Raw genomic sequence first — 16,552 nt, 5'->3', positions numbered from 1 at the left:
TCAACCCCCTACTCTAAGCTAAACTACCCTCCCCCCCCCTCTTCTGCTGACGATTAATTTTCAGCGAAGAAGTCGACGAACGGTTGCCACCTCCGGGCGAATCCTAACAGTGACCCTCAAGGCGAACTTGATTTTCTCCAAACAGAGAAAGCTAGCCATGTCCGATAGCCAGGTCTCCGACTTCGGGGGCTTTGAGTCCTTCCAAGCTGATAGTATCCGTCTCCGGGCTACCACGGAAGCAAAGGCCAGAACGTCTGCCTCTTTCTCCTGGATCCCCGGGTCTTCCGACACCCCGAAAATCGCCACCTCTGGACTCAGTGCCACCTTTGTTTTTAACACTGTGGATATGACATCTGCAAACCCCTGCCAAAATCCCCGAAGCTTCGGACAAGTCCGGAACATGTGGACATGGTTCGCTAGTCCTCCCGCACAGTCGCTTCCGCCCATAGACCATCCTCTATCTCTCCTCCCAGCTCCTCCTCCCACTTGCGTTTCAGCTCCTCGGTCTGCGTCTCCTCTGACCATAAGTTTCTTGTAAATGTCAGAGACGCTCCCTTTCCTACCCACCCTCTGGAAACTACCCTGGCCTGAATCCCCCTTAGCGGTAGGAGTGGGAAGGTTGACACCTGTAGGAAGTCCCGCACCTGCAGATACCTGAATTTGTTTCTCCATGCCAACCCAAACTTCTCCTCCAGCGCCCTCATACTCGGGAAGCTCCCCTCTAGAAACATATCCCCCATTCTCTCAATCCCTGCTCTCGACCATATCCGGAACCCCCGACCATATTTCCCAGGGCAAATCAGTGATTAATACAGATTGGGGACCAGACGATGCTTCCTCTGCTCCCACCTGTCTCCTCCATTGCCCCCAGACTCTCAGGGCCGTCACCACCACGGGGCTGGTGGAGTACCGTGCCGGCGGGAACGACAGAGGCGCAGTTACCAACTCCCCCAGACTGATCCCCTTGCATGAAGCCGCCTCCATATGCTCCCTTGCCGACCCCTCCCCCACCACCCACTTCCTGATCAGCCCAGTAATAGTTCGTAAAATTTGGCAGTGCCAGCCGGCACCCTCCCCAACTCTGCTCAAGCATTACCTTCCTTACTTGTGGGGTCTTGCCCGCCCAAACAAAGCCAGTGATCACTTTATTGACCCGTTTAAAAAAGGACCGCGGAATAAAGATGGGGAGACACTGAAATACAAACAGGAATCTCTGGAGGACCGTCATCTCCACCGTCTGCACCCTTCCAGCCAGTGACAACCGAAGCGCGTCCCATCTCCGAAAATCGTCCATCATTTGGTCTACTAGTCTGGTCAGATTTAATTTATGCAACCTGTCCCATTCCCGCGCCACCTGAATGCCTAGGTACCTAAATCTTCCTCCTACTAATCTAAATGGCAGCTCTCCCAATGGCCTCTCCAGTCCCCTCATCTGGACCGCAAACATCTCGCGTTTCCCCATATTTAACTTGTACCCCGAAAACCGGCCAAATTCCCCTAGAATCCTCATGATTTCTTCCATCCCCTCTATTAGTTCCGATACATACAGAAGTAGGTCGTCTGCATAGAGCGAGACTCTGTGCTCCCCCCCCCCCCCCGGTAAGCCCTTTGCAGCCCCTTGAGGCTCTCCGAGCAATTGCCAACGGCTCTATAGCTAGTGCGAACAACAGTGGGGAGAGGGGGCATCCCTGTCTCGTCCCCCAGTGCAGTCTAAAAAAGTCTGATGTTGTCCTGTTCGCCCGTACGCTTGCTACAGGAGCCTGATACAGCAACCTGACCCAGTCAATAAAGCTCCGCCCAAATCCAAACCGTCCCAGTACCTCCCACAGATAATCCCATTCTACTCGATCAAAAGACTTTTCTGCGTCCATTGCGAACACTACCTCCACCTCCCTACCTTCCGGGGGCTTCATGATCACATTTAACAACCTTCTTACATTGGCCACCTACTGTCTACCCAATCCCAATTTGGCGCATACACATTTACTAATACCCCCTCCAGTTTCCCACTGACCATAATGTACCGACCTCCCACATCCGACACTATTCTACCCGCCTCAAACACCACCCGCTTATTGATCAGGATCGCGACCCCTCTAGTTTTTGAGTCTAGCCCCGAGTGAAAGACCTGACTGACCCAGCCTTTCCTCCATCTAATCTGGTCAGTTACTCTAAGGTGCGTCTCCTGCAACATTACCACGTCCGCCTTCAGTAAGATGCGCGAACACACGTGCCCTCTTGACCGGCCCATTTAACCCTCGAACATTCCAGGTGATCAGCCTAGTTGGGGGGCTCATTGCCTCCTCCCTTCGCCGATCAGCCATCCCCTTTTTTGGGCCCGCCTCCAGTCCATGCTCCGCGCCTCCGCCGGTCCGCCCCGAGGCAGCCTCTGCTCCATACCTCCTCTCTGCCCCTTATCCCAAGTCCCTCCCTCGTCAGCAGAACGTTTACCCCCCCCTAGTAACAACACTCTGTAACCCAACATCTTTAATAAACCGAACATATGCATCCACCCCCCCACCCCTCCCCCCACTGCGCTTCCGAGAGCTAGCCCGCCCAGCTAGCTTGGTGGCTCCCATCGCTGGTGCCGGATAGTCTCCCACCTATTGTTCCCCCCCCCCACACCCCCGCTCATACAAATAAACTCCAACATCAAACAGTCCCCACACAATTGCCCGACAGAAAAACATCAAGATCTAAACAAGCACACCTCCATCCCCCAACAGTGCAAATGAAAACCTTAACTCACTCAGCTCTACCGCTGGTCCCAAATCAATGCAAAAGGCATTACAGACAGCTTCCACAAAACGAGAAACTTTTTTTTTAAAAGAACAGAAAAAAAAATTTAAAAACAAGAACGTTGCAGCAAAGTTCAAAAGTTCTCAGTCCACCACCAATCCTTTTCGCGAAGTCCAGCGCGTCCTCAGGCGACTCGAAATAAAAGTGCTGTTCCTCGTGCGTGACCCAGAGACGGGCCATCGACAACAGTCCGAACTTCACCTTTTTCTTAAACAGGATCGACCTAATCTGGTTGAAGCCTGCTCTTCTCCTGGCCACCTCCACACTTCGGTCTTGGTAAACCCGCAGGATACCGTTGTCCCACTTACAGCTCCGTGACTGCTTGGCCCACTGTAGAATGCGCTCCTTATCCAAGTACCTGTGGAATCTCACCACCATTGCGCTCGGGGGAGGGGGGTCTCCCATTCGCGGCTTCCTCGTGAGTGGGGGGGGGCCTCCCATTCGTGGCTTCCTCGCGAGTTCTCTGTGAGCCCTGTCCACCTCCAAGGGCCGGGAGAATGCCCCATCCACCAGCAGCTTCTCAAACATGTCTGCGATGTATGCCCCAGCGTCCGCTCCTTCGGACCCCTCCGGGAGCCCAACGATTCTCAAATTCTGCTGGCGGGACCTATTCTCTAGGTCCTCCACCTTCTCCAGGAGCTTCTTCTGCTGGTCTCTCAACATCCTCACCTCCAACTTCACCGTAGTTTGATGTTCCTCCTGCTCAGCCAGCGCCTTCTCTACCTTCTGGATCGCCCAATCTTGGGCGTCCAATCTAAGCTCCAGCCGCTCAATTGACTCTTTTATCGGGTCCAAGCAGCCCGGTTTCTGCTTAGCAAAGCCTTCCTGAGTAACCTGTAGCAGCTGCTCCGTTGACTGCTGGGTCGACAAACCAGAGGTCTGGTCCTCCACCATGCTGTCTCCCACTGCAGCTTCAGTCCAAGCCTTCTCTGTCTTTCTGTTTCTGCCTTTACGAGCACTTCCAGTCCTTCTCTCCATGCACCAATGTGGGAATTCAGTACACAATTGCCTCTGTCATCAGTTTTACAATTCAAATCCGGTAGAAAATCGGGGGAAAAGATCCAAAAGTCTGACCAGAGCGGGAACCACCATATGTGCGACTTACTCCTACATAGCCGCCACCGGAAGTCTTCTGTTAGCTGGCTTATAGTTGCTGGGTCTGTAGCTTTGCAGGATCACAGCCAGAATATCTTACTTATATGGATGAATTTCAGTGAAATATTTTTTTGTTGGAAAGGAATAAAATGCCAAGGTTGAATTTCAGTGTGTTCAAATTACAATGTACATTTTTTCATTGGGCATCAAATGGGAAGACATCTCTAGTACAACCACTGCCCTGTTGATAAAGTATGTGTAGTCCGTATATATATATATAAGTTTGATCTGTCACCCTTGGGCAAAGCAACTACCTTTGAGAGTATAATTAAGTCGGGGGTGGCATTGTGGTTAAGATTCTTGATTCATTGTGAGGGAGGTGATTTGAGATGCTGTCAACACTAATGTTCTACAAGGGCTTTTATACTTGCTAATTCTTGTGCTCCTGTCTAGTGGTGAATGACTTCTGTGTAACATTGTCCTTTCTACTTTTTAGTCAGGTGCTATTTGCACTGCGCTGTGCTGTGCAATGCACTGACTGGATTACAGATATGAACACCAGGACCCATGGTTTGTGTTTACCGCAGCTGTCAACCTTAACCTGTCATTTTGTGATACACTGAATGATGCTGTTAATTCAAGGCTGTTTTGTCTTCGGTAAGGCATGGAGCTGACAGTTGGATAATGGGGTTTCTACACTGGCAGCCATGACTGCACTCTTGTAAACCAAAAGCATAATTTTAGAATTTATATGTGAAGAAGTCGGTGTTTGATATTTTTACCTTTGAGTTGAGAGATATATTTATCATCCAAAGATATTACCTTTCTTGCTGTGTTCAATGTGAGTTTGAATTTCATGGTATTGATTTTCCAGTGATAGGAAAGAGCGATCATATAATTGTTTTGTCTTCTATAACCAAGACTTGGGTTGAAATTATCCCCATTTACTAAAACAATGGGCTGCGTTCTAGATGCCCCCCTGGGCATGTTTTCAGTAGTGTTGGGGTGGGGGGGGGGGGACGGTTACATTGTTATGGATCAGGGTTTAGAACCTCCTAAGTGTATTATGAGGTTCACCTGACTCATAACATTTATGTTGAATTTGGCCAGGGTGAGCACAAATGCCTTCACTTCAGGTGTGATTCATCAGAATTCTTAGGTGCGTTTATCAAAACAAAGATTATTGTAAGAATGTAGTTAACATATATAAAACAAGAATTTGGTATCAATTACAAATATGAAGAAAACACAACAGCTACAGTAATCTATATATATATATAACTCTTAATGAATCCCCCTTAGTAGCTGTTCCAATTCAATACAAAATCCAATAAACCAAAACCCCTTTCAAGGACGCACTGTAATCTGACTTGAATGGGACTGGTCCTTTGTAGCCACCTAAAATGGCTGATTCCCTATTAATTTGGCCAAAACCCGATTTAAAATGGCTAACCGAAAAGGCTGATGGGAAAAGCAGGCAACAGGACACAAACGGACAGCTGCAGGCAGAATATCATTCGGCTCTGGGGAAGTCGGCCCAGGTCGATACTCAGGACTATTAGCAGCCCATCAACCCAGACATCTGCAGTTTAATCCGCTATCCCCGGGAACAATTGCAACATATTAGCAATTGAATACCGGGCCAGACCTGTCGGCGCCTGCAGTGGCCGAAACAAAGGCAGGTGAATGACCACCCCCGATCGGGGAATCGCCTCGCAATTGGACGTATCGAACCCAGTGATTGGGAACAAGTCCAATCACTTGGGACTCGGGGTCAAGGGCCGCCCCGAGAGGCGGGAAGCCACTGGGCCCTATAAAGTGAGGGGCCAAGTTCAGATCTCGCTCTCTTTCCCTTCTTCGCCTGCTCGAGACCTTCGCAAGAACATCAACCAGCAACTGTAAGTTTGAATCCAGCGATCGCTATCCGATAAAGACTCCTAGCCATCGACCTGTATCAGCCTTTTGAATCCCGCGGGCCAGATCCAATTCGATAAGCCATTCGCTTCCCTGACCTGGTGGGCTCTTCCTAAAGTTAAGTATTGGCCAGTAGTGATAGGTTTCTATATAGATAGTAGGATTATTGTGTAAACATTACTTGTTGTATATAATAAATGACCGTTGATTTCAATCTTACTAAGCGGTGTGCTGACTTATTAATCATAACTTGAGCTTGAACCACGTGGCGGTATCAGAAAGATACCTGGCGACTCGTGAGCAAAGGTGACATAATCAGAGCTAATAAACTAAGGCTAAAAAGAGCAACACCTTTCCCAGAGCTTCTGATCCAGTTCCAACCAGCAGATTCAGAACTCCTTCCGGAAAGTAACTCTATCTTTAAAGTTACCAAGGCAGTTTGCCACACCAAATGTGCTTTCAGCTCCATGGAACAGCTTTAAAATGAAAACAGGGAAACACTGCTTCTCTTCTGCAGTACAAAGCAACAAACCAAAACTGAAACCCAAACACTAAAAACCACTCTCACCTGACAGCTCCACCCACAAATGTCATCACTGAAGCTGTGCTACAAGTCATGTGGTAAGACCAAACCTTTCTTAAAGGGACACACACATGACAACATGAAATAGGAAGGTGCCCATTCCTCCACCCCACTCACCCCCCAATAAGGGGTGGGTGGACACCAAAATCGGCAGCTGCCAGCCATATTTAAATAAATAATCAAGCTTTATTTCAGCCTATTAATGAGCTAATTCACAGTGACCCCACCCCATAATATGGTTGGCATGGAAAGAGGGAGTGGGCAGATCCTTTAAAAAAAACATTCAAAGTGTGGAAAGGAAGTGGCGTACTTTGGGGGATTCACTTTGTGCAAAGGGGACAGCTCCCCAAAGGTAGTACCTCCCTGCTTCCTATCTGCCGACTCCATAAAGCACACCAGCCCCACCTCATGCCCCCCTCCCTAACCTGTCCAACCCTCCCTGCCCAAGACCCTGGACTTCGCTTTCTCCGAAATCCCACCTCCTTGTTCCTGGTTGCAGTATCATTAATGCGCTCTTGGTGCTGCCGGAACTGATAGAGCTGCTGGCTAATTGGGTTGGCTGGTAGCTCACAGGGGTGGGTGTTCTCCAGTGAGGGCTGGAAGCCCCACACTGCATTCCTTTATCCCAGCTTTGAAGCGTGTTATGGCTGTGCAGTGGGCTGGCAAGGAGTGTATTCGCTCCACACCGACTTTGCTTCCAGGGGGTCGAACCATACACCCCTCTGAAACATTATGCTTGGTATCCCTGGTGGAAATCTATTTTGAACGTAATTATCTTTGTGTACTCGTTGTTCAGTATGTACACACACATTTTCAGATTTATAGCTGATTGAGATATACACTATCAATATGTTGGTGGGATGGAATTCAGATTGCCTGATTATTCGGTAGTCCTGTTTTACTGTATTGACCTCATTAAAATGGAGCAGTTGAGAGTTATGTTTGGAAGATAAAGCTAATAGTCATTTTGATTAAGTAGGTAGGAGCTTTTAATGTAAGCATTGCAACAAATCTTCAAAAACTTCATGCTTGAAAATCTTTGTATGGGAGGGGTAAGTCTCCTTCCTACTATATTTAGCACTTTTTTTTAACACCCTGTGCCCTCTGAAGCAATGTGCGTTGGTGCCTTTTTACTTTTGAACCTTCATTATTTTGTACTTTTAGCTCTTTGATACTGGGCCTATGTCCCCACGCCGGTGGGAAAACCGGCGGCAACGACTCCGGTGTAAACGGCCCCCGTAAGTGAGGAATTCTCACCTTTCTAGTGGGCTAGGTTGCCGCCAGAGTCGTCCCCGCAGCTCCAGCCGGCGTCGAAGGGCCGGCGCGAGATCGCGCATGCGCATAACGGCCGGCGTATTTCTGCGCATACACAGAATGGCCGCCGTATTTCCGGCGTGTGCGGGGGTTCCCTTCTCTGCGCCGGCCCCTGGGCAATATGGTGGAGCCCTACAGGGTCGTGGCATGGAGGAATGAAGGCCCCCCACGGAACCAGCCCGCCGCAGATCCTCGATCGTGGGCCAGGCCGCTGTGGGGGCCCCCCATGGGGCCGGACCCCCCCCCCCCCCCCCCCAGGACCGCCCCCACCCCCCCCCCCCCCCCCTCACCCAGGACCGCCCCCACACACTTACCTGCCAGGTCCTGCAGTGTGTGAGGTGAGTAATTCATGCCAGCGGGACTGGGCAAAACTTTACGGCCACTCGGCCCATTGGGGCCCGGAGAATCGCAGGGGGGGCCCGCTGTCAATGGTCCCCGACTGGCGTGGCGGGAATCCCGCCAGCTTCCGAAAAACGGCGCCAGAGATAGGGCAGCTGGCTTCAGGGTGGTGGGATGGGATTCACACCTCTCCCCGGGGATTCTCCACACAACTAGATTGAGCCGTTTTTTTTTGTGGCGCGGGGGGGAAGGTAGAGTCACAAAACTTGCTGACCCTGAAGACCTGTCTCCTTTAAAAGGCCAACCATATTTTAGTTCTGGGAATGCGGGGTGGGATAGAGTTAAGCTGGCAGCCACGGAGGTGAGTGAATATCAAGCCAGGCTGGTTAGGAGGCCTGCCTCAGTTCTTTGTTCCAGTTGTGTAAAAGTCTATTAGGTCCTTGCGCCCTCAACCCTCAAACTCCTTCACTCCCCCAATCACTCTATCTCACCTCCATGCCCCTTCATACTTCCATGGCCCCATGTATCCTTCATAGTTAGTCACCCAGTATCCACTATGGGCAGGCGTCAATAACCATGCGAGGATGAGAAAATAAACTTCCAACAATTTAATAGAGATCTCACTCAAACAATTTTGATAATGGGAAAAAAACTCTTAATTCAAAAAAATATTAATCCCTAAAGTGGCCAATCTTTTGTAAAAACAAACTAATACCTATTTCACTAACCAGATAAAAGATGAGAATCCTTTATCTTCTTAAACTGCAAATCAACCCACTGCTGAGATAAGTCATTATGGACCTTTTGAAACTCCGTCAAGCATTTATAGTCTTTTTAAAAATTATTGTCACAAGTAGGCTTACATTAACGCCGCAACTGTGAAAATTCCCTAGTTGCCACACTCCGGCACCAGTTTGGGTACACTGAGGGAGAATTCAGAACTTCCAAATTACCTAACAGCACCTCTTTCGGGACATGCAGCATAGTAGGGGGCACGGGAGCATAGTGGTTAGCACCGTTGCTTTACAGCTCCAGAGTCCCAGATTCGATTCCCGGCTTGGGTCACTGTCTGTGCGGAGTTTGCACTTTCTCCCTGTGTCTGCGTGGGTTTCCTCCGGGTGCCCCGGTTTCCTCCCACAGTCCAGAAATGTGCAGGTTAGGTGGATTAGCCTTGATAAATTGCCCTTAGTGTGCAAAAAGGTTGGGTTGCTGGGATAGGGTGTGGGCTTGGGTAGGGTGCTCTTTCCAATGGCCGGTGCAGACTCGATCGGCCGAAGAGTCTCCTTCTGCACTGTAAATTCTATGGTTCTATGTGGGAGGAAACCGGAGCACCCGGGGGAAACCCACACGGACACGAGGAGAATGTGCAGACTCCACACAGACACGACGCAAGCCGGGAATCGAACCTGGGACCGTGCCGCTGTGAAGCTACCGTGCCGCCATCAGATTTAATTAAAACATCTTGGAAAATGTAAACAATGAAGTCTATTGAGATTGAAAAAATAGATGGTACTGTTTATTACTAAACTACACCAGATGACCTGTTCAAGGCACTCCAGTAGTTGTCTTTTTTTTCCACTCTAAGTGAAAACTGAGCAGACTGCATTTTTAATTTTGGTTTTAAAGGCAGGGGATTTATATCACCTTGGATCATGATGCTTAAACAGTCCTAAACTCCTCCTTTACAAGCATTTATGCATCCTCCATGAAACAGTGGTTCCTAACCTGTGGGATAAGATGCCTGGAGCAGATAAAATGGGGTATGTTTGAACTCAACATTAATTTCAAACAGCCCTGCTGAATTCCGATTTCAAGCTTGTGCGATTTACCTCCTGCCTCCTTCCCCATGTCAGCAAAAATAAACGGGATCTGGCTGAAATGCTGATGGGACTTCTGTATCTGGGCACTGCTTATCATTTTTAAATGAGGCATCAAGAATACAGCCCGTAGCTTTGAAGATTTTGTATGAGGGCCTGAAAATAGTGTTTTAATATAAATTTTTGTTGCAGGTAAACAAATTCAATTTAGTGTAAGATTCAGGATAATGTTCCAAATATAAGATAAGCCTTAGTTCTATTGAAAATGTAGCAGATTCAGGCTCTTGGCTGAATCCAATTTGATCTTTGCCAAGGTGTCCACAAACTTAACTTTCAGCAGGTAATAGGGAAGATGAATGGAATGTTGGCCTTTCTTTCAAAGGAAATGGAATATAAAAAAGTAGGGGACCATTGCTAAAACTATACAAGGCATTAGTTAGACCACACCTGGACTCCTGTGAACAGTTTTGGTCTCCTTATCTAAGGAAAGAAACACTGGCATTGGAGGCAGTCCAGAAAAGGTTGACTCGGTCGATTACAGATTTTGTTATGAGGAGAGGCTGAGTAGGTTGGCCCTGCACTCATTGGAGTTCAGAAGGATGAGAGGTGAACTTATTGAGATATATAGGATTCAAAGGGGGCGTGACAGAATAAATGCTGAGTGGCTATTTCCCCTCGTGGGAGAGTCTAGGACCAGCAGGCATAATTGCAGCATAAGGGGTCACCCATTTAAGACAGAGACGAGGAGGAATTTCTTCTCTGAGGGTAATGAACCTATGGAAACCTTTACCACAAAGGGCTGTAGAGGCTAGTCGTTAAGTATATTTGATGCAGAGAGTGACATTTTTAGCCAGTAAGGAATTGAGACTTATGAGGATATGGTGGGAAAGTGGAGTTGAGAATGATCATATCGGATCAGTAATGATCCCATTGAACGGTGGAGCAGACTCATCGATTACAAATGGGCAACTTCTGCTCCTATGTCTCTTTCTGGGAAAGCCAAATAAATCCTTCTATTTTGAGACTTAGGGCAGGTTTTCTCTACAGAAATAATGGTGATCCTGACAGCGACATCATTATTTCTGTGGAAATAGGACAGCAGCCTCCGGTGACCATACATGTGTGGTTAAATTTGAGAATCACAGTTGCTGTCACATATGCAGTCCTCTTCCAAAGGTTGCATGTTATTGGTATCTTGCTGAGAAACTCATCATTCAAAAGTATTGAATGACATAAAGGGGGAGATTGTGGCATTGTAGTAATGTCACTAGACTAATAATCCTGAGGCCCAGGCTAATGCTCTGGCTGCATGGATCCAAATCCCACCACGGCCTACATGTGTCTGCAGATCCACAGCAATGTGATTAACTGCCCTCTGATTAGGTCACTCAGTTAAAGGGCATTTAGAGGTGGGCAACAGATGGCCGCTTTTACAAGAATGTCCACCTACTAAAGCGAGAAAGATAAAGTTGTTTTACTTACGAGAAAAGGTTAAAGCTTTTCAATTCTAAGGTAAGTGTCCTATTAACATCATGATAAGTCGAAATTATTGTCAAACAAGCATTTTCTTCCTTTTTAAAATCTCTCAATCTAATCTTTTATTTTTTGTGTCTGATTTGATATTGAATTCAATACTCTTGACTGGCAGTTTGTTCAGACTCAGCACAGCACATTAACGATTCTTCACTCGTGTAGATACACTGGAACTTCCGGTGCAAGAGCCCAGAAAAAGTCCATGGATAAGCACAAGTGTAATGAACAACCTGTGTCATTTATACACTACTGACTGCAAAATCCAGTTCTAAACTCTTTAAGCCACACAATGTGAATACATAAGCCATTTTTAGTTGCTGAATTAGATAACTGATTAAAATTATCTTGAAATATAATGAGGCCATCCAGCACAAGGCTAGAATAGCACCTTCAGTATTTATTAGCTGATCAGTGCAAAAATGGGAGATGGAATAATATAAATGGTTTTGGTCTTGCCAACTGTCACATTCATTAAAAAAAAATGTTGTTCTATTAATTCCATTTATATTGTAAGTTTTCACTTTTAATAATCACAGACATGAAGGGAGTTAAAGAAAGACTATCTCTGAACTCGACATTGAAACAATTGCACAAAAGATTTAGAGGATAATTTTTAATCTAACTCACCCAGCTGCCGGATATGCCCCCAATCAATTTTAAGACATTCTTTAGAAGTCAATTTAAAATAAAAACATGCATACTGCAGTATGAAATCACTCATACTGTAAATTCTATAAGATCTAACTCCCATTAGTTTCTTGCCAAGTGGGGTAAGTTAAAATGGCCCACATTATAAGAGTCAACAATGTTGCTAATTTGAAAAAGATGGAACGGTTACAACTGTGATTGACATGCATGTTAGCCTGGTATATGTTAAGGTGACTGATGAGAGGATATCTTTTAGATTCAGCAGAAATTATAAACATGAACAAAATCTAGGAAAAGTATCTTTTGCTGCGACCCCTGAAAGGTCTTTACAACTAACATTTTTTTTGTTGAGGGCTGTTCACAACATGGTCCTTGAACCCCATTAGCCCATGCAATTTATTTCTATGTGTACTTCTTCGTTGATTTGTTCTTTTTTATCTTTAAAAAAAAAAATGTTATTAGGTTTTTAACATTTTATGTAAAATATACTAAATATAAGTCAAAACAACAAACCATGTATCACCATCCTCAACAAACCCCAAAGACCAAAAACAGACCCCCCCCCCCCAAATGCTTATAATCTTTCCCTCCCCAATAGAACCCCTCCCTCCAGCAACAGTGACCAGATTCTTAAAATGAAATATAAACGGATGCCATCATCGAACCCATCAATTGCTCCCCTCTCAGTGAACCTAACCTTCTCGCGATACAAGAACTCAATTAAATTAACTCGCCATGTTGTGGCACTGGTCGCCTGTCTCCAATTCAGCAGGATCTGTCGCTGAGCCAGCAATGAAACAAAAGCCAAAGCGTCCGCCATCGCCCTGTCCTCTGTTCCGGCTGGTCTGACACTCCAAATATCGCGACTAATGGGCAGGGTTCCAAATCCACATTTTAAATAGCCGATGTGGTGTTTTTAAAAAAAAAAAAGGGGCCCTCAAAAACCCACCACTTCGGCCAGGACCAGAACATGTGCATATGGTTCACTGGCCCCCTCGAGCACCCCCCTGAAAAAAGCAACTCATTCTGGCCTTGGTGAGATGCGCCTCTGACCACCTTAGGTTAAATCAAAGGATAACCACAGGATAACCTAGCATTATAACCCCTCGGAGAGCCTCACTCCACACCTCCTCTTCCAAAATGGGACACAGCTCCTGCTCCCACCTATTTCTCCACTGATATCTGCCTTCCCCCATGGTCCATCCATATAACCTGGAAGGCTGCCCTCCTCCGATCCTGCACATGAAATAATTTTCTCCAGCAAAGTAGACTGCGGCACCACCGAGAATGTCGGGAATGCTCGCTGGACCCTATCATGCACCGGAAAGTACCTGAACATATCCATCCCACCAAAGCTACCTTCTCCGTCAGCCCCTCTGAATCAGCAAACCGACCCTCCAAAAATTTACCTGCAGTTGCAATCTAAATGGGATTCACTGCACGTTTAAAAATACACTTCTCTTCCAATTCCTACCTTTTCCTTTCATAAAGTGCACACAACTTGAATTGTATGAGGCAGTACAAAGCTTTTCCTCCATATCTAAAGACCTCATACTGGTTATGCCATCGTCTGAGAGGTCCACATTGTAATACTGCCTTCTACAAAATGCACGCTACAAACAGAACAGAGCCAGACCTATATGTAATCCCACACCAGTGTTGATCTCATAGCCATTCCAAATAATGTATTAAATTAACCTTATAAATGTGCACTTTCTTTTTGAACAGGATCACATTAGGGCAGCAAAACTTTACCCAGAGAGAAAAGGAAAGAAAGGTGAGGTGATCTTTGGGGATAATTTTTGGTGGATCATTTCTCAACACCGGAGGCTCACCCGGGGGTTGCGATTCCGACTTGAAAAACATTGCCTTACATGACCCTGATTCCATCCATACCCAGACAATGTCCTGGTCCCTGAACCAACCTAACAACTTCTCCGCATTGGTCGCCCAATGGTAAGACAGCAGGTTCGGAGCGCCAGCCCCCCCATCTGCCTTTCCCTCTGCAAAACCTCCCTCTGAATCTAAGATGCCCGCCTCGCCCAAGTAAGACAGGTGGATGTGTTGATTCCCAAATTTCTTTCTCTGTCAGTCTGGCCTCAATAAAAGTTGAGACGGATTTGCACGTAAACAGAAGTTATTTATTTAGCTTGCAAGCTTGAATCATCTTACAGAAATGTAAGAGACATCCAGCTTCTTACATCCCAGAAAACGACTGAACTAAAAGACAAAGGGATCTCTGCAAAATCAATTCAAATGGTATCAAGTTTCACATACTTGACGGACATAGGTCAGCCTATGTCCCTCCTGACCTGTTCGATCTATTCTGATTGGCTCACTTCCAATCCCTTTCTCTGGCCCCTATCAATGCAGCATCACTCTCATAGACCCACCTCTTCCTGCTTTTTCCATGCGGTCTCAAATTCCTTTGTCCCTAACTGCAAGAATCAAAGTGGCTTATTTCTACATTACATTAACTAGTAACTCTAAAGTAACTATTTTATATCACATTCGTCATTCCCTCCTTTTATCATTCCATGATAACCGAACTATCCAATCTATAGCTACGGTTCCTCATCTAAAAAGATCCGTCGCTGCATTTCCAATTCCTGTCTTAGCCCCCCTTCATCTGCTTCACCCTCATGGATTTTAACAGTTAAATTTTTTTTCTCGGTGATTGGGGCGGTGATCTGATCTAGTGCACCCCGCATTCTACCCATCACACATTTAAGGATGGCCAGGCCCACAAAGATGCAGCCGATAGCTACCACTAGATACATGGCCATATTTATCAACCAGTCCTTCCATCCTCCAGATCCCCAGTTACCCCAAGAGTCAGGATCCTGCATCCCGTCCAAGTGATCCCGTATGCGATCCATAAATTTAGTAATGTTAGCGGTCAAGTCTTGAACTCCCATGATACACTTGCCCTGTACTATGGCGCATACCCCACCCTCACGGGCCAGAAGATAGTCAAGAGCATACCGGTTCTGCATGCCAAACAACCGTAGCTGAGACAACTCCTTAGTTATTGCCCCGAGGGCTCCCAAGGTTTCATTTGCCAAGATGGTAAGGCCGCAAATAAAATAATTCCGATCACTAACAGCCAAGGAACCCCCCACACCTCCCAGTGTCAATACGCTCAGAATGCCCCACCCGGCTGAGTGGCCCCGGTTGGGTGCAAGAACCTGAGGTTTTTTCCAGTTCTCGCAAAATTCAGCAGAGACTGCCCGGCGTGCTAACTGATTATGCAGGTTCCACGCTGAAGGGCAGGGGACTGTGGTAGGGACTAGAGTCCCTATAGCAATTCGGCGGGGAAATGGGGTGACAAAACGTTGGTCGCCGTACCATTAAATAAAAAGTAGTATCCTTGTTCCGTGTGGAGACTAGCATCACAATCAGCATATCGGTTGCGTAAGGACCTCCCAGTAGCCCAGTTTATCCAATTTTGAAATGCCCATTCGGGCCGCCCAGCAATGCAGAAAGCCCTATTCCCAACAGTGATATGAGAGACATTCGCCCAGCCACAAAGGAGCTGGAGGCCAGCGTTCAATGGAACGCAAGTGGTGTTATAACAAACGCATTGGCCAGACGCCTGGGTGATATGGCACCTCCTGTCCGTACAGGTGGGAAACAGACATGTTATATTTGTGTCCACCTCTACCAGCAAACAGCCATATCCTTCACTGCTGAAGCAATTCTCGTACGACCGGGAATCCCTATTGGGAGTGAAGTGGCTAGGTATGTACGCCCTCCACCGTCGCAGCCTATCGTACTGTGAATGGGAATTATCCCGAGGGAGGGGAAGGCAAATAGCCGGTGGTGCTGAATCCGGATCGTAAGGAAGAGTGACGTGCTCGGGCAATGGCTCGGAACGCTGACAATGAACCACCGTTTGGGGAGTGCCCCAAAGCGGTGAAACAGAAAATAACCTAGACACCGCTGCGGGGTTTGGGTAGCAGACAACCCGTCCCTGGCCATACAGACGGTGGTAAATCTGGTAGAAGAGATTCATACTACCCGGGTTTTCCTCAGTTTGGCCTTTAATTAACTTAAGTGCATCTCCCGGAAACCTACGTTCTAGCTGTACTTCCCTTCTCACACGCCCCGTCCTCTCTCTAGTCCCTTTCTCTTTCTCATGGTCTCTTCCTACACTCTTCTGACAGCCTGATGTTACCTTTATTGTACCACTTTTAACACATCCAAAATCAAATTTACATGTATTCCAAAAACAAGGCAATGTCCATATAATGTTCCCTTCCCATCGCCGGGACCGGTGCAGCTGCTTCATGACTCCCGCATTCTCCTTAACTTTGATGACCTTCCATGAGTCGATACCATGTCCTCGTATATGGGGGCAGTGAAGGACATCACCTTTGCATAGGTGATGTATCCTTGTAGATTGGTTGGGGCTACACAGATACATAATATTCCCCTTTTCCATGTCCATCGCCAATAACACGCCAAGCGAAGTGAGGCCAAATATCAGACAGACGATGCGTAGCCACTC

At 47.0% G+C, this 16,552-nt stretch overlaps 1 protein-coding gene across 14 annotated transcripts in view; it reads left to right on the top strand.

Moving 5' to 3' along the window:
- The window catches only part of dmd (dystrophin), a 3,042,490-nt gene that overhangs the window by 518,651 nt on the left and 2,507,287 nt on the right, over nt 1-16,552 (top strand). The gene's annotated exons all lie outside the window — the stretch shown is intronic.

This window comes from Scyliorhinus torazame, chromosome 8, assembly GCF_047496885.1.
Source record: "Scyliorhinus torazame isolate Kashiwa2021f chromosome 8, sScyTor2.1, whole genome shotgun sequence".
Lineage (NCBI taxonomy): Eukaryota > Metazoa > Chordata > Chondrichthyes > Carcharhiniformes > Scyliorhinidae > Scyliorhinus > Scyliorhinus torazame.
This window is presented reverse-complemented; position numbering and strand designations above follow the sequence as displayed.